Source organism: Falco biarmicus, chromosome 1 (assembly GCF_023638135.1).
Source record: "Falco biarmicus isolate bFalBia1 chromosome 1, bFalBia1.pri, whole genome shotgun sequence".
Taxonomy (NCBI): Eukaryota; Metazoa; Chordata; class Aves; order Falconiformes; family Falconidae; genus Falco; species Falco biarmicus.
The window spans coordinates 81,268,740-81,283,232 of record NC_079288.1 but is presented as its reverse complement, the minus strand read 5'-3'; the positions used below and the strand labels follow the sequence as shown (position 1 = coordinate 81,283,232).

General features: G+C 41.5%; 1 long non-coding RNA gene across 2 annotated transcripts in view; it reads right to left on the bottom strand.

Moving 5' to 3' along the window:
* The window catches only part of LOC130150036 (uncharacterized), a 59,123-nt gene that overhangs the window by 23,929 nt on the left and 20,701 nt on the right, over positions 1-14,493 (bottom strand). Inside the window, exons 1-5 of one of the 2 annotated variants that reach the window (XR_008822095.1) lie at positions 13,697-13,941; positions 8,007-8,277; positions 7,004-7,070; positions 4,256-4,339; positions 1,215-2,202 (exon numbers count right to left, since the gene is read on the bottom strand). This is a non-coding gene — a long non-coding RNA (uncharacterized LOC130150036). Of the gene's footprint in view, positions 1-1,214; positions 2,203-4,255; positions 4,340-5,512; positions 7,071-8,006; positions 8,278-13,696; positions 13,942-14,493 lie in introns of those variants that run through there. The other variant, XR_008822094.1, reaches the window with a different exon arrangement.

Sequence of the window (14,493 nt, the reverse complement as noted above, 5' to 3'; positions counted from 1 at the left end):
TTTGCACTGCCGGAGTAATGTGAACTGAGCCCCCCTATAAATGAGTCAGGCCCAGTCTCCAAAGCCAGCTGCTCCTTTAGTGCAGTGATCTGTCTCTATACTTGCTGATAAGCAGACTATGCCCCGTGACTTATAATAAAAGGGAAAGATGGTCCCTGAACAAATCCAGAGAAGATGTATTGATTTGCAAATAGTTTAAAAGAATATTCAAGGGTCATGAGCTGACCCTTTTTCAGCTCTGACATTTTATATCAGGGAGGATCCTATTGAGATGGGAATTCATATCCTAGACATTGTTTTGTCTTGTTTCATAAATAAGTTGAATAGCTTAATTGATTGACACCCACTGCACTTTCCCAGCTTCCTCAGGCTCAAAAGTACACTGCTGTTTTCTGCCATAAATAATATGAACTTTCAATCAGCCGCCAGGCACAAAAAGGAATGAAAATTCTTCATACAATAGCTGCAATCTGGCATACGAGGCACTGCAGGTCTAAAAAGGAGAGCAGTATTTGATATCCCCAGGTATTCATTTTCTTCCTGTGGCAGCAATAGCATTTTCCTACCCAAATGGCCTAAACCCTAAAGAAGAAACACCCAGGGGCTCCTGCAGGGAGGAAAACCAGTTTGCCACAGCATTTATATGTGTCCAGGAGTTGGGAAACTGGTTTACAACCCTGTGAACACAGCATGGGGAAGGACAGGCTGGACCAACAAATCCAGTCCCTTAGAGGTGCCGGTAGAAGCATCTGTTCATCCCTCCTGGACTCTGATCCAACTCCATCTACATCCGAGTGATATTATTTGCCCCTAAGCTCCCCATTTATCCCCCAGTCTCACTCCTCTGATGGCTACAAACCTCCTCGTAATTTCCAGTCTATGCTTATTTGTGATTAATTGAGATCAATCTGTTCTCATAACAGGTTTACTCTTTTACTTAAATAGCTCTTTTTTCCCTGGATATTTAGCCCTTAATGGATTTAGTGTTCATTTCTGCTTCTCAGCCCTGGTTTCACTAAGGGAAACAAGTAAGCCATAGATTTGAATCTCTTCTTTTTAAGACAATTTAACAGGCTTGTCAGCAATTCTAGTGACTTTTGGTGAGCTTTTGGGTAAGCTCATAGCCCACACTTTAAAAAAATGGGTGAAAAAATTAGTTTGAGAGGGTTGAGGACTTCCTCTTGAGGAAGAAAGGCTTGGATCTAAGCACTTACCTTTACTTGTTCAGGTTGGAAAACATTAGCTTCTAACTTCCCTGCACTTAATTTCCTCACCTATAAAACAGAAAAGACAATACAGACCTCAAAGGGGAGTAATTAAGGTTTCTAAAATGCTCCAAGATCTTCAAGTGAAAGGTTGAATTCTAAATACGAAGCTCTTTAGTCTGTTGTTCTTTACTTGGTACCTCTTAAGGACTGCAAACCCTGGAGAGATCGTACTGAGGCAGGCTAAAGCCAAGGAAAGGCTTCTCCATTGATTACAGTGGGAAACTTTTATGTAAAAAATTACATAAAGGGTAACAGTTATCTGTTGCTAATACAGAGCAATAAAAACCGGGAGAGAAAGCATGCTGACTGAAACTATTGCAAGACCGATTGCTAAGATGAGTAGTTTCTCTTTAGAAGCAGCAGCAAAGAGTTAAATCTATTTTTCTTGGTTTGCTTCAGAAGAAAACTCTCCAAGGATGACCACCATATGCATCCTCATCTGTAATTAATAAATGTTTGGAAGGACACTTTCCCACTCAACATATGAAATTATAGATGATCCCTTAATTCCCCAGACATTTGCAAGCCTTGTCTTGTCAGAATTGAATTTACTACAGCTGATTACCCTGAGAATGCACTGACCTTCTTAGCTCCTGCTGTGGTCTTTATTTTTTCCATGGCAGATAATATGGGGACCAGAAACTGGGGACTTGGTAGTAGGGATTATGTGATACTAATGAGACAAAGCTTATTGTTGATGTTAACTGTTATTACCACTAAAAAAAGTGCACAACTCCAGACAGATGGACTTCACTTTGTTATACCAGGAGGGAGCGAATGCATTTTGACAGTAGCAGCATCTATTTAAAATCTGGATCACATCTGGTGCCTCTCTAAAGCAGACCATATCTGATCAATCAGAATTATGGCTCTTCAGTCTCCAGATGAGTTAGAAGAAATTCATTATCTGTTTTGAAGCCTGCTTCTCTTTCATCTATTAAAAAAATGAAATAAGATTCATTGTCATTGGATCCATTTAGCTACTGAAAGAAAAAAAAAAAAAGGACAGTAATTAAACTAACTAGCAGGCTCCACATCTGAAGACATGATTAATTCTTTGAAACACTGTGCATGTAGGTACTTGGCTCACACTAGGCTTCAGTCAACAGTTTCTTAGCTAATGAAATAGATAGCCTAGGACTTATCTTCATTTCTGGTTATTTCATAAACTCTTGGAAACACTCACATGAATTTCTTCAGACTCTGTCAGAGGTCAATATTTGTTTTTCAGACACATTTAGCCCCTGTGCTGGGCATGGTGCTTGGGAGCTACCACCTTGCGGACAGCAATGTCCCCATGGGGCCTCCTACTCCTGAGGATGTCTCTGTTCTCCCATGTATCCCCTTCTGGACCAGCAGGTTTGAGAGCTGAAAGTTGACACTGTAATGCTGGGAATTCTTCTATGTGAGGTTTACTGAACCCAAAAAGATGGTGAGAGCCTGGGCTTATGAGTACTTAAAAGCAGAATGCAAAAGGATGTGTCCTGTTCTGGATCACTTGAATTTCTTAATATGATTATTCTGTTTACAGAGTTTTCTCTTGCCTTTGTTGATGAGCACAGAAGTCATATCAGCTATGACTTAGTCTCTTAAGTTCTTGTCACTGTTTCCATCTTTACCATGTGCTTCCTTTGAGGTCTGCAAGAACACAGTTCAGAAAGAAGCTTTCTGAAAGCAATCAATTTTTTTAATTTCCCTGATTCACAACTCTTAAAAGAAAACTTATAAGGCATTTTATGAGTTATAACTAAAGCTGGTGAGAGAACAAAATGGTATTTTGGGGATGGGGAAACACAGAATTTAGATTCAGAACTATATCCTTTGAAGAACAATTTAAAATGCTCATAAATATTTGTGAAATATTTCTCAAAATTCATTGTCAAATTGCCATTTTTTATTTGTGCTAATAAAACCCAGAGAAAACATATACTTTCATGATGGGGGTGGCGGCAGTGACCGTAACCTTCCAGAGGAGCATCAGGTGTGCAAAGGAGACCAAAGCTGGCATTAATTTCTTCTGTACAAGTGATGGCTCAGAAGCAAATGATTTTGACTGATAATGGATCATGTTCATATGGGTAAAGTACAAAATGAGGTTATAATAGGTGCCTGCCCCAAAATGCTAAACCATGCTCAAAATTAGGTGGGGCAGCTTCAAAGACGTTATCTACCATGGGTTCAGGAACATCATAGGAAACTTGATTCTGGATGACATATATCAAAATCTCCTGCTAGCAGTACTAACTTCTCTGGAATTTCTACAAATAATGGATGACAATTTTCTAAAGAAGAAGTAAAAGTTAATGGCAGCTAAGGTGGAAGTGATTATGTTTGATTGCTGTCTAAGCCAGTTAAAAACACATGGTATTTCAAGACAGACAGTTTCACAAAGCTGAAAAAAAAAAAAAGTCCTTTCTTACAAGCCAGCTGTAAGAAAGGACTGAGGACTAAGTGTAATGCCTGCAATGAATAGTTTAAAATTATTTAGCTAGATGTAAAAAGAGCCACGTAACAACAAAAAAACCAAACCAAAACTGTAAGAAAGCATGGTTCAAAAAACAATCTAGGATAGAAAAGGATGCAAAATGAGCAATAATAAAGATGAATGGATGGACGTTTAGAAGACAGATGTTGTAAACACTGAAAATACATACTGAAGCTATATAAAATTAATAAGGAAGAAAAGGGATGCAAGGAAATACATATGGCTGAAGAAAAAGACAGTAAGAAGCACATGTTGAGTCCACTGGGACCAAAAATAAACCTACCAATACTATAAGCCCATGAGTAGTAAGAGCATTGGAATAGCCAGTAATAATGCAGAACGTCAGAAATGTTTAACAAATACATCCATTCCTTGTCCAGGAGAAAACCATTGTGTTCATATCATAAGGAAAGGATTAATATTTTCCACTTTAGCCATAATCAAAACTGAGGTAAAACACCCACTACTGAAGTAACTTTTTAATAATAGTACAACCAGATACCTTGCACCAGGATTACTAAAAGAGCAGGTTAGGAAGCTCCTCTGAACGCTGATTTTAGTAACTCAGGTCCAGAAGTGGTAGAAACTTGAAAGAAAGCAAAATTATGGCAATGTTTGGATACAGTAAAGGAAATGATCAAATAAGTATAAGTCTGTCAAGCCTGACACTTAACTGAAGTAGTAATAACAGAAAATTTGACACATGATTTAACTGCTAAAGAATTCAAGAAGGTACTCTAATAACATTTTGAAAGAATTTATGGAAAACAGAGCTAAAAGTTGCTAATATAATCACTGTGAAAGACAGAGACAAATAGGACCTGTTGCTTTCACTTGTTCTAATCTCCAGAAAAGATGCAAAATATCCCCTTTATCCCCTAGGTAAGAAATACTTGGGGGTTAGGAAAATGTGACACAAAATTCAGACTTGCATTCCTTGAAAAAGCATCTGTTACCAAACTTAGAAGGATGGAGGAGATCCTAATCAGGGCTGGTACAATTTGATATATTTTTTTTTATTGAAAATAACCAGCTGTGATCTGTAAATTTTTTAGTCATGGTGATGCAGTAATATTTTTTTGTTAGTATCATAATTTAGCAATCATATAAAGCTTTGAAGCAGTGTGATCCAGAATAGTTGCAGAAGCCCAAAGCTGATATGCTATGCACTTGTCCCCTCTATTTTTACATACACTTCAGTAATCAACCTCCAATATAAAGAAATAAAGTATTTGTGAAAGAAGTAGAAAAGAAACAGTCAACATATCTAATTTCTACCCAAGTCAGAAACACACATGAAGCATGGTCTCTGCAAATAACTGAGATACTCTTTTTTAAAATCTGTCATTCGTCTGCTGAAATAAGGCACATCAAATTCCTTGAGGTGAAGAGACAAATTCCCTTTTTGTCCTGAACTTTCTGAAATAGTCCCAGCACATGCTCACCACTCCCAGATGGAACATGCAACAGCAGGTTACTGAGTTCAGGGAATGACTGGTGTTCATGTTGCCAGTTTCTTTATGCAGTTATTTCTGCATTTTCAAATGGCCCTTTTACCACATGGAGACGAAACTCCCTCTCAATCTCCAAATCATCACACCTGCTTTAAAATTTTCTGTGATTTGAGGGGTGGGACTGAAATTCCAGATTAGGACACAGGAGCATAGCAAGGTGTCCAAATTCCCGCTGCAGTGAGTGGAAACGTAGTCAATGCAGTCAGTCAGATTTGGAGAACTATTTGTCTGAAGGAGACACTCACTTTGATTAGCAGATTAAATCCCACACAAACCGCTTTAACATCTCATTTTTCAAAGAAATGTATCCGATGTTCTGCAGCAGGAAAACAGATCTTTCTTTTCCAAAGAAATATTTCATTATACGTTTCTCTCTGTAAAAAAAATTCTCCGCAGGACCATGCAGAAGGCATTGCTTACTGCTTTAAAGCAAATGTTCTTTCAAAGACTCCATTGTTCCTCAGCTTTTTGGAAACTTCTCTGCTTCACAGCTCTGTCCTCTTAATGCATGACGTCTGAAGGGTCCCCAGAAGCTACCCCCAGATTTTTGCAAACACCATGCCTGTTTTCCAGAATGAGTACAAACCAAAGCCTTGCAATGATTTGTCTCTGCTTTTTGTTCTTTTTGAAAATGTATTCTTCTTCACTTCTGGATGTGCCTGTTGACTCTTTCGAAGGAAGGAAAATGACAGCATTCTCCCAAATGCTGTGTATGCCCTTCCAGCTCCAGCTGGGAAAAAAACACTGTATCAGAGCCAGGCCTGCAGGGGATGCAAATTCCTTGTACCAAGATTGTCCTCACCAGACAGCCAAGCTAGAGCCATCTCAGTCTTGCAGCAGAGACCTAAGGAATGACAAGCAATTTTGCTCAGGTCACACTAAACTGTAACCTTCGGTGTGAACTCCCCTGCTTGCAGGAACAGAGTGGGAGGTGCGTGGCATGGGAACACCTAAGGTATGAAGACACATTTGCATCACATCTCTGATAATGAAGATATGCTGCCAAGCGACTGTTTATAGGTACCCAGTTATCACATCATGATTTGCAATATTCCAGAATATAATACAAAAAAAGACCCCAAAGTGAGACAACACTCTGCAACACCACCTCTGATGATAGAAACATATTTTCCACACCTGCAGACTTCACACCCAAACTAATGTCTGTTTAATAAACACTAGGGAGAGAACAAAATACTGACTCTGGAGTTTCATCAACAATTAGAGAAAACCTGTTAGTGTGTCAACAATCAGCTATTTCTGCTTGATGACCGTCACGCATGCTGGATGAGATGTGTTTCTCAATTGTTCTAATTCGGGACAAGGGCATGATACAGGTGTATACTAATTTCAGAAAGCAATCAGATAGCCTGACTTATGGATTGTATTAAAAGGAATCTCATGGTGGAACTCAGACACAAAATTATCTTGTTTGTACATATGGTATAAGCACATTTTCATCCCACTTTGAGTTTGGATTTTAAAGCTAATTACATTTAGTTAGACAAGATGAGGAGATTTTTAAGTGCGTTGACAGTCTTTCTGCCTTGCAAGTTATGCCAATTGCTAATTATTAGCACTTTATAATCTTCTGATCTTCACCCCTGACATCTTTCTTTGAAGCATTTTAATTCAGATTCTTCAGGTATTCTTCAGATCCCTACGTAATCTTCCCATTTGAACATCATTCACTCACCTTCCACACATGCCAAGAGTTACATTCCTTGTTGACTGACTTAGCAATACAGCTTTGCAAGATCCTAAGATGCTTGTCATCACAATGTTTGATAATGCAAATACTCCCTGGAAGAATAAAGAAAGTACTTGGGTTTTTTTCTCACCAAAATATCGTATTCTAATTTTTTTCAAAAAAACCTTACTAAACCCCAAATTTAAACAGGTTTTATGGCTTTTATAAAAAGGAAACAAAACTCAAATATATTAAAGAAAGACACTGAGCTGGACCAAGAGCGCAACAAAGCATTATAGTCCTAATTCCTAAACCCAAGTAAAAATTCATGATCTTGGCAGGAGTCAAGCTGAATTTCAGTAACCTGAGAACTTTAATAAACATGGTCCAAGCCCTTCAACGGTTAAATCAGCCTAAAAAAGAGAAGCCCCTTCCCTGGGGTCCTCACTGGAGCACCGTCTGCCACCAGTGGAGGACATGTCCTGCTCAGTCCCAGCACTACTGGGAGGTGCTCTCCCTTTCAAAGCCAGCCAAATCCATTTGCGTCACACATACTGCCTGCCCAGGACCATCCCTTTTCTGTGCCTGTGCCCATTTGGCAAGCCCCCCAGCCCTTCCCCCAGTCCATGCTCCTATCACCTCAGTCTGCACACACACAGATTGCAGCCTGAGCACCATTTTGGCACTTCAAATACACAACACCTGTTTTGAAGGTTAACAGATAGTGACAAGTATAACCACAGTCTCTGCTGAGGTTTTAGCCTGCCAGTCAGCCAATTACGCTATTATTTTCAATAGTTTTTTCTCCCCACACATATACCCCTTCACTTTGCAAGGCAGCTCCATAGGCAGCTGCAACATGCTCCATTTTGGAAAGACGGTTGGCTTTTCTGTCTCCTTCCTGGTGGCCAACAGCTCTCAATGCTATTCCTTGCCATGCCAAGGCACTGGACCGTGATGCCGCTCCTTGACAGGTGCATGGCACAAGGATGTTCCAGTAGCTTTGTCCACCTTATGTTCATCAGTGCCACCACACAAGTTGAGCTTACCTCTGGAGCTCCATCCCCACGTTTCACCTCTCTCTGAAGTCCATGGCCAAGAAGAGTCATGAGCTGCCTCGGTCATGGGTGCACACTGCAGGACTGGGATTGGAGCTGGGGTCACTACCAGGGCAGGAGGGGGAGGCTCATACATCCTTGTCTAAATGTTCCCACGACCAGGAAGTTCCTCCTAATCTCAGTGCAGTGCAGGGGGCTCTCCTTTGTCAATGACTGTACTTTGACAGACGTCTTCTCCCCAGGCAGCCCGGGCTAGTCTCTTCTGCAGTGAGGAGGATAGAGAAAAGGGCCTTAAGATGTGAGTGTAGCAACACCCCCAGCTCCCCCCAAGCCCTACAATACACAATCTACTGGCATTCAGGCCTACAGCCTCAGCAGGGACACTGTGCCTGGCCACTGCAGTGTGTAGAAAAACACAGGCCTAAACATTCGTACTTTCAGCATTAGGCTTCCAAAAACTTCTGCCTAGAAGCTTCTCTAGATTTTTCAGTACACTATTTTGATTTTATCTTAGTACAGAAAGTAGAGACCAAGCTTTCTCTTTCCATTGCTGGAAAAGGGTCCAAAGATATCTGCAGCACTAAGAGCATTCAAAGTCCATCTCTATTACAAATCCTGCTGACCTAAGCTGAACAGCATGGACGCTGAGAGAGGGTTCTTTCTTCAGGGTACATAACACACTCTGCAATTGAATTCTGAGGACAGAAAACAAACGTTGAGCCTGGTGGATGTAATCTGGGCAGGGGGGAAAAGCTAGGTTGTTGCTTCATGAAACAGGAGCACTCAACTTTTTGAAAAGACTTCCCCCCCCACCCCAATTAAGCTGAAAAAAAAAGGCAGCTGTAAATACTCATTTAAGGGGTCATTAACTCTGCTGCCCAAAATAAAGCAAACATAGCAGCATTGTAAAGAGCTGTGATGAGCTGTCAGAGTCTGCAGCACTCCTCCCCAGTCAAATCCATTGCTCATTTCCACTGGAGCCAGCATGCGATTTCTGTAGGGCTACACAAAGTGTATAGCCCTGTCCCTGTTCCAGTGATGGGGGACACCAACCATGTTAAGCAGGTTCACAGCACCAGAAAGCAGTGACAGAGACAGTGCTGGCATCTTTGTGGTGGAAAGTCAGAGGCTCAAGATGCAACAGGAAGACATAACATCGTTGGTGTTTATGATGTGTCAGAATAAGAAAATGCACAGGGCTATTTCCTTTGGGGTGGGAAGGATGGATAGAGCATAAGGTTTTCCTCCCTGCTGGCTTCCCAACTGCCTAGCAGGACCTGTAAATGAGCATGGCACTCTCCTAGTTTGAGGGAAAAAAATATCTTTTCCCCTATAACTTTCTGGCAAAGTATTGGTTTGGGGGAATCCACAATTTCCTTACAGAGTGCAAGCTGATGGCAGCACAGTTTCCAGTGGGCTCCCGTACTTGTTCTGAGTTAACAAAGTTCACAGACCTGTGAGGAGGAGGTAGTCAGGGGGGACCGGGGGTTGCCAGATGCCAAAATCTTATGCCAATGTCCCCTGTGACCTAAAGATGTACTAGGGCAGCTTGAATGCATCATATCCCAGAAGAAAAATTGTGGGGCTTGGCATGGGGGGGTTGAGCCTAGAAGTGGTGTTGAGATGATGAACAGCTGGCAATAACAAGCCCAGATATCACATGCCCCTTGCAGGGAGAAGGCTGGGAGAGAGCAAGGAAAGAAGAAAGACTGGACCAGCTCCTGTGCATCACAAAGTGGTACCTGGAGGTACTGGCTTCATGAGATGGAAGATCAGCCGAAGATGTATATCCCACCTTGACCATAGAGTGGGAGAAGGGTCACAGCACATACCCAAGAATGCAGGTGATGGTGGTCTGACAAAGAGGTTCACACCAATTCATGGTCCACCTACTCCTGGTGTGGGAGTGTGGGACTGAGACCCCTCCACATGCTGGAGCACTTTCACATAAAAGCTGTTGTGGATGCTGAGAAACCAGAATGGCTCAGCAAAACAGTCCACGGAAGGGAACAGGTTATTTAAAATTTGTTTGCCCAGGCTATACACCAGCAATGTTGTTTGGAGGCCAACAAACCTACTGAGGGAGCAGTATGAGATGAGGATTTAGATGCCAAGTTCTCAAGAGGCTTTTCCAAACACAACACTGCTGCTAAATTTAAACAAAATCTGTTCCTGTCCATTCTGCATGCCATCCTCTTCTCTGTCACAGAAGGCAACCTGAACCTGATACACCCTCCAGACATGTATTTATTTATTTATTTGCTGCCTGATCACCTGGTGACCACTCATCCCTCTAGAACATCCCATGGCATCAGGGACAGCTGGGGTGCCAAGGGCAACCAGCCACCACTGTATGGGAAAGGACAGAAAAATGCAATAAAGCTGCTGATGTGGTGCACCCAGAGTCCCCAGGAAGCATAAGGATCTGCATGTTGTCCAGCTCTCCTGTAACACAGAGCAACGTACCTTCACTAAAAATAAGGGTTGCATTTGAACCAAAGCTGTTCCTAAAGGGAGGCTGACTTCACAAATTCAATTTTTTTCTGAAAGCAGATCACCTTGGCAAATGCTTTTCCTTTCTCTGAGAGAGGGGAGGTGGAGGAAACGCCTGCTCAGAGCTCTTGTGTCCTCAGCTGCACGACAGGTCAGTAAAGAGCAATGAAACACCCCATCAACCGAGCCTGTGCTGTTAAATTCAAACCAGCAATGCCACACGACTTTTACCCATATCATATAATCAAATAAAACTGAAATTTCCATTCCTTTTCAACTGCAGTAATGCTGTTGGAATGACGTGTAGGGTAACACCGGGAAAGTTACTGCTGTAAAGTAAGCACCTGGGGTTTAGTTTGCATACCACATGGATTGGGGGTTATTATCCATTTAACATATTTCTTTTGTCATATATTAGAAGCAGAGCTTTTGAGCAACAATATATTTGCATACTACTTGTAACCAACACTGTTAGTTAAAACATTCTGTGGTATATTGCTAACAGGATACCAGAAAAGCCTGAACCAGGAACACCACCATTACCAAAAAAACAGAGGGCATGTCCTCAGGAGAAGGAAAAGACAAAACACCTATATTCCACACTGGCATCCAAAAGTTTCCCATTCATCAAAGCCAAAATATTGTCATGATCACAGCATTTTTGAATTAAATCCAAGATAGGTGGGTGGGAAAATGCCAGGAGCACTTATTTTTTTTCAAAAATTTCTGAAAGGAAATAATAATTTATAAACCCTTTCTCACTGGGAAATAAAAAAAAAAAAAAACAAACAAAACAATTAGAAAAGGAAAAAAAAAAGAAAAAGGAAAAAACCCACAACAGCCAATTCTAGCTACGTATGACCCTGCCAAACAGTTTTTGTAATTACTACCCCAGGAAAGACCTGGGCTATAACTTGGGTTTCCCAGTGTTTAATTAATTAAAGCAATACATAACAATAGTAAAGAATTTGTTGGTTTTGCCATGGCCTGACCTGGAAACTGTGGCCAAACTACCAGGACTTTCTTGTGTCTGGTCCTGTGTTGCTGGGTTTTGTTGATTTTTTTTTCAAGTAACCCCATACAGACTGCATGTGCTCTCTAAACAAAGCCAAGGTTGTGAGCACCCAATGTCACAGAGCACAATCCCCCTGATGTGCCTAACAGCTCCCAAACACACATCTGTCCCACTCCTTCCCCCATGGATTACTCCATCCCAGGACTCATCCGTTTTAGCTGGTTACATTTTAAAATACAGAAGAGAGGAAATGTCATTCCTCATTTGTTTTCTTTAGTGTCTAGTTAGCCTCATAAACAACAAGGGGGGTGGGGTGGGGGTGGTAGGGGAGGGATTTTAAAAAAACTCCTCCTGCATGGTATTTGAGATTTGAAAATGGGAAGGTGAGATAGATTCTTTGGCACTACACAGGCAAGTGGGCAGAGTAATTGCTCTGATAGCTGGACCCAACCTTCTGCATTTCTGCTTAGCAGGTTAACGCTGAACCACTCTTCGCGAACCTGCAAATGATCTACAAAAGCTACACAAGGCACATGACTGAAGCTTTTACTCAGGAATAATCTGGAAGAAGGCTCAGATTTCTGATTCAATATCTGGTTTTGCCACAGAGGTTAAATGATTTCTGTCATATAGACATGGAGACAGCTCTGCTTATGATAACTTATCAACAGGGTAGCAGAGAGAGGCAAATGCATTATTAGCCTCTCAGTCCCTGTGTAAGAAAATGTGAATAGATTTCTGGGTGGTTGCTCAAGCCCAGACACCAGCTTGACCACATGTGTTTGGGGCACTAGATAAATAAAGCCACCTACATCACTTACAAATAACAGAAAACAGTGAGCAGCAGGGAGAACCTCCTCGAGCCTTCAGGAGAAGGTCATAGCTGAGCTAAGTGCAGAGACCGGTTCCCTGACATGTGGCTGAGAGCACACCAAATCACTGTGTCATTCCCCATCACCAGGAAAGCTCGGTCCATCTCTGGTGACCACAGCACACAAGCTGACCCCAGGACAGAAGGCAATGGAGGGAGAGAATCCTCTTTCTTGACTCATCCATACATAGCACTTCGTGTCTTGAGCACCACAGAGCAACAGTGTGGGAGACACCAGCCTTGTACTGAGGCAGAGCATCTTCCTCAGTCCTCAGCCATGACTCTGCAGCTGGCCATGCCAGGCCTGCCCATCGCCATCCACCACAAGGACATCATGTATGTGTTCATTTTAAATCTAGAGAGGTGATCCACTCCTCTGCGACTGTGCAGATAACTGACGCTTAGCCAATTAGATTGATCTGAGTGTCCTAAATGGGATGTAGTCAGCATTTAAGTAGATCATTGACAAAAATAGAAAATCAGAAGAGCCTGGGAGCTATTTTGGTCTAGCCTTTGACTGTAAATGGTGTGGCTGATAGCTGAGACCATTGGCTCCATTACAAGTAAAAGCCCCATCTAGAGTAAACAGATGAACTGAGTCAAAGAGACCAGCTTCTTTTTTTACATTTTGGTAAGTTTTTTTTCCTATGAGAAATACCCTTAACACGATCTACATTGCCTTATCCCAAGGTCCCTTACAAGGGAAACAATTAACCTCTACTGTCCCAAAATACCTTCTCTCTTTCATGTGTATCCCATTATTGCTGTACACAAATGTTTTCAGATGATGCCTTTTGATTCATAACACTGATATTCATATATGAAAATGCAGCCCATATCTTCTAGCAATATCAGAGGACTTCGTTTCCAGTAGATAAGACTGCTGCGCTAAACCATATTTTGGAATGCAATATCCAGCCTTTGATCTCTGACTGGCTTAATATTTGCCTCCCACTATAGCATTTGAGTAATGTTAATGGTCTTTTTTTTTTCCAACCAACACCTGTGAGAGGGAGGGAAGTAGTATTATCACTGTTTTATAGAGGATCACTGTTAGCAGAAACAAATTAAGGTCAAGGTTATCTGAAACATTATCAGAAATAGTTCTTCTGGGTCCTACTGAAGGTATTGGAAAAGGTAAGAAAGTTGGTCAAAATTGTTCTTGGAAGCTAAACTTCCCCTGACAGTAGAAGAATGCTTAATCTAGAAAAAAAAACACACCATCACAAATCCCAGTGGGTGAAAGCTGAAATAAAGCACTGAAATAGAAAGTATTTTTCTCAGCTGTGAGGATAACCTTACCATGATCTCCCAAAAGTGGGGTCCTTCAGTCCTTCACTCAAGAGTAGATGCCTTTTTCAAGCTCATTTGGAAGCTATGAGCTTGATGCAAAATGATATCTTATGGTCTGAATCATGCAGGAGGTCAAACTGAAAGATCATCATAAGTCCTTCCAGCGTTAAAGTCTATGACAGATTAGTGTCTTTCATACGGATAGTTCTTGCTCTGAGCAGATGCTGAATTATTTCAGCATTTAAGTGTTTTGCTGCTGGCTTTGATAGGATTCACTGCTCTTACCCTGCTGCCTTCCAGCTTTTTATCTTCAAGAGAATGCCCTGCTGGTAAGGGCTGACACGAGCTTTGTTTTCCAGTAACCATTTTATTATAATAAGCACTGGATCCAAAAAAGGACTGACAACCCAAGATAAGAGAGTGGCAGAGTATCAATTTACAGCTTCTTTCTCAAGACAGGCACATCCCAGAAACACCAACTGTACACATGGAGGAAATGTTTGAAAAACACTTCCTGTGCTGTTTTGTTCACATTGCTCCAACATGCCAAGGATTCTCAAGTATACCAGCCTGAAAAATTTCCAAACAATACCTGGGATGCCAGAATTGTGCTTTAGTGGATGACATCTCCTAATATGTCACCTTGGACTGAGGTCCCATGAGGAAAAACCTGCTATTAAAGTCCAGCCTAATTGCAAAATCATGGAATAATTTAGATTGGAAAGAGACCTCTGGAGATCACTACTCTAACCCCTGCTCAAAATAGGGTCACTGTCAGAGCTGTCTGCTCTAGTTTTGAGTATCTT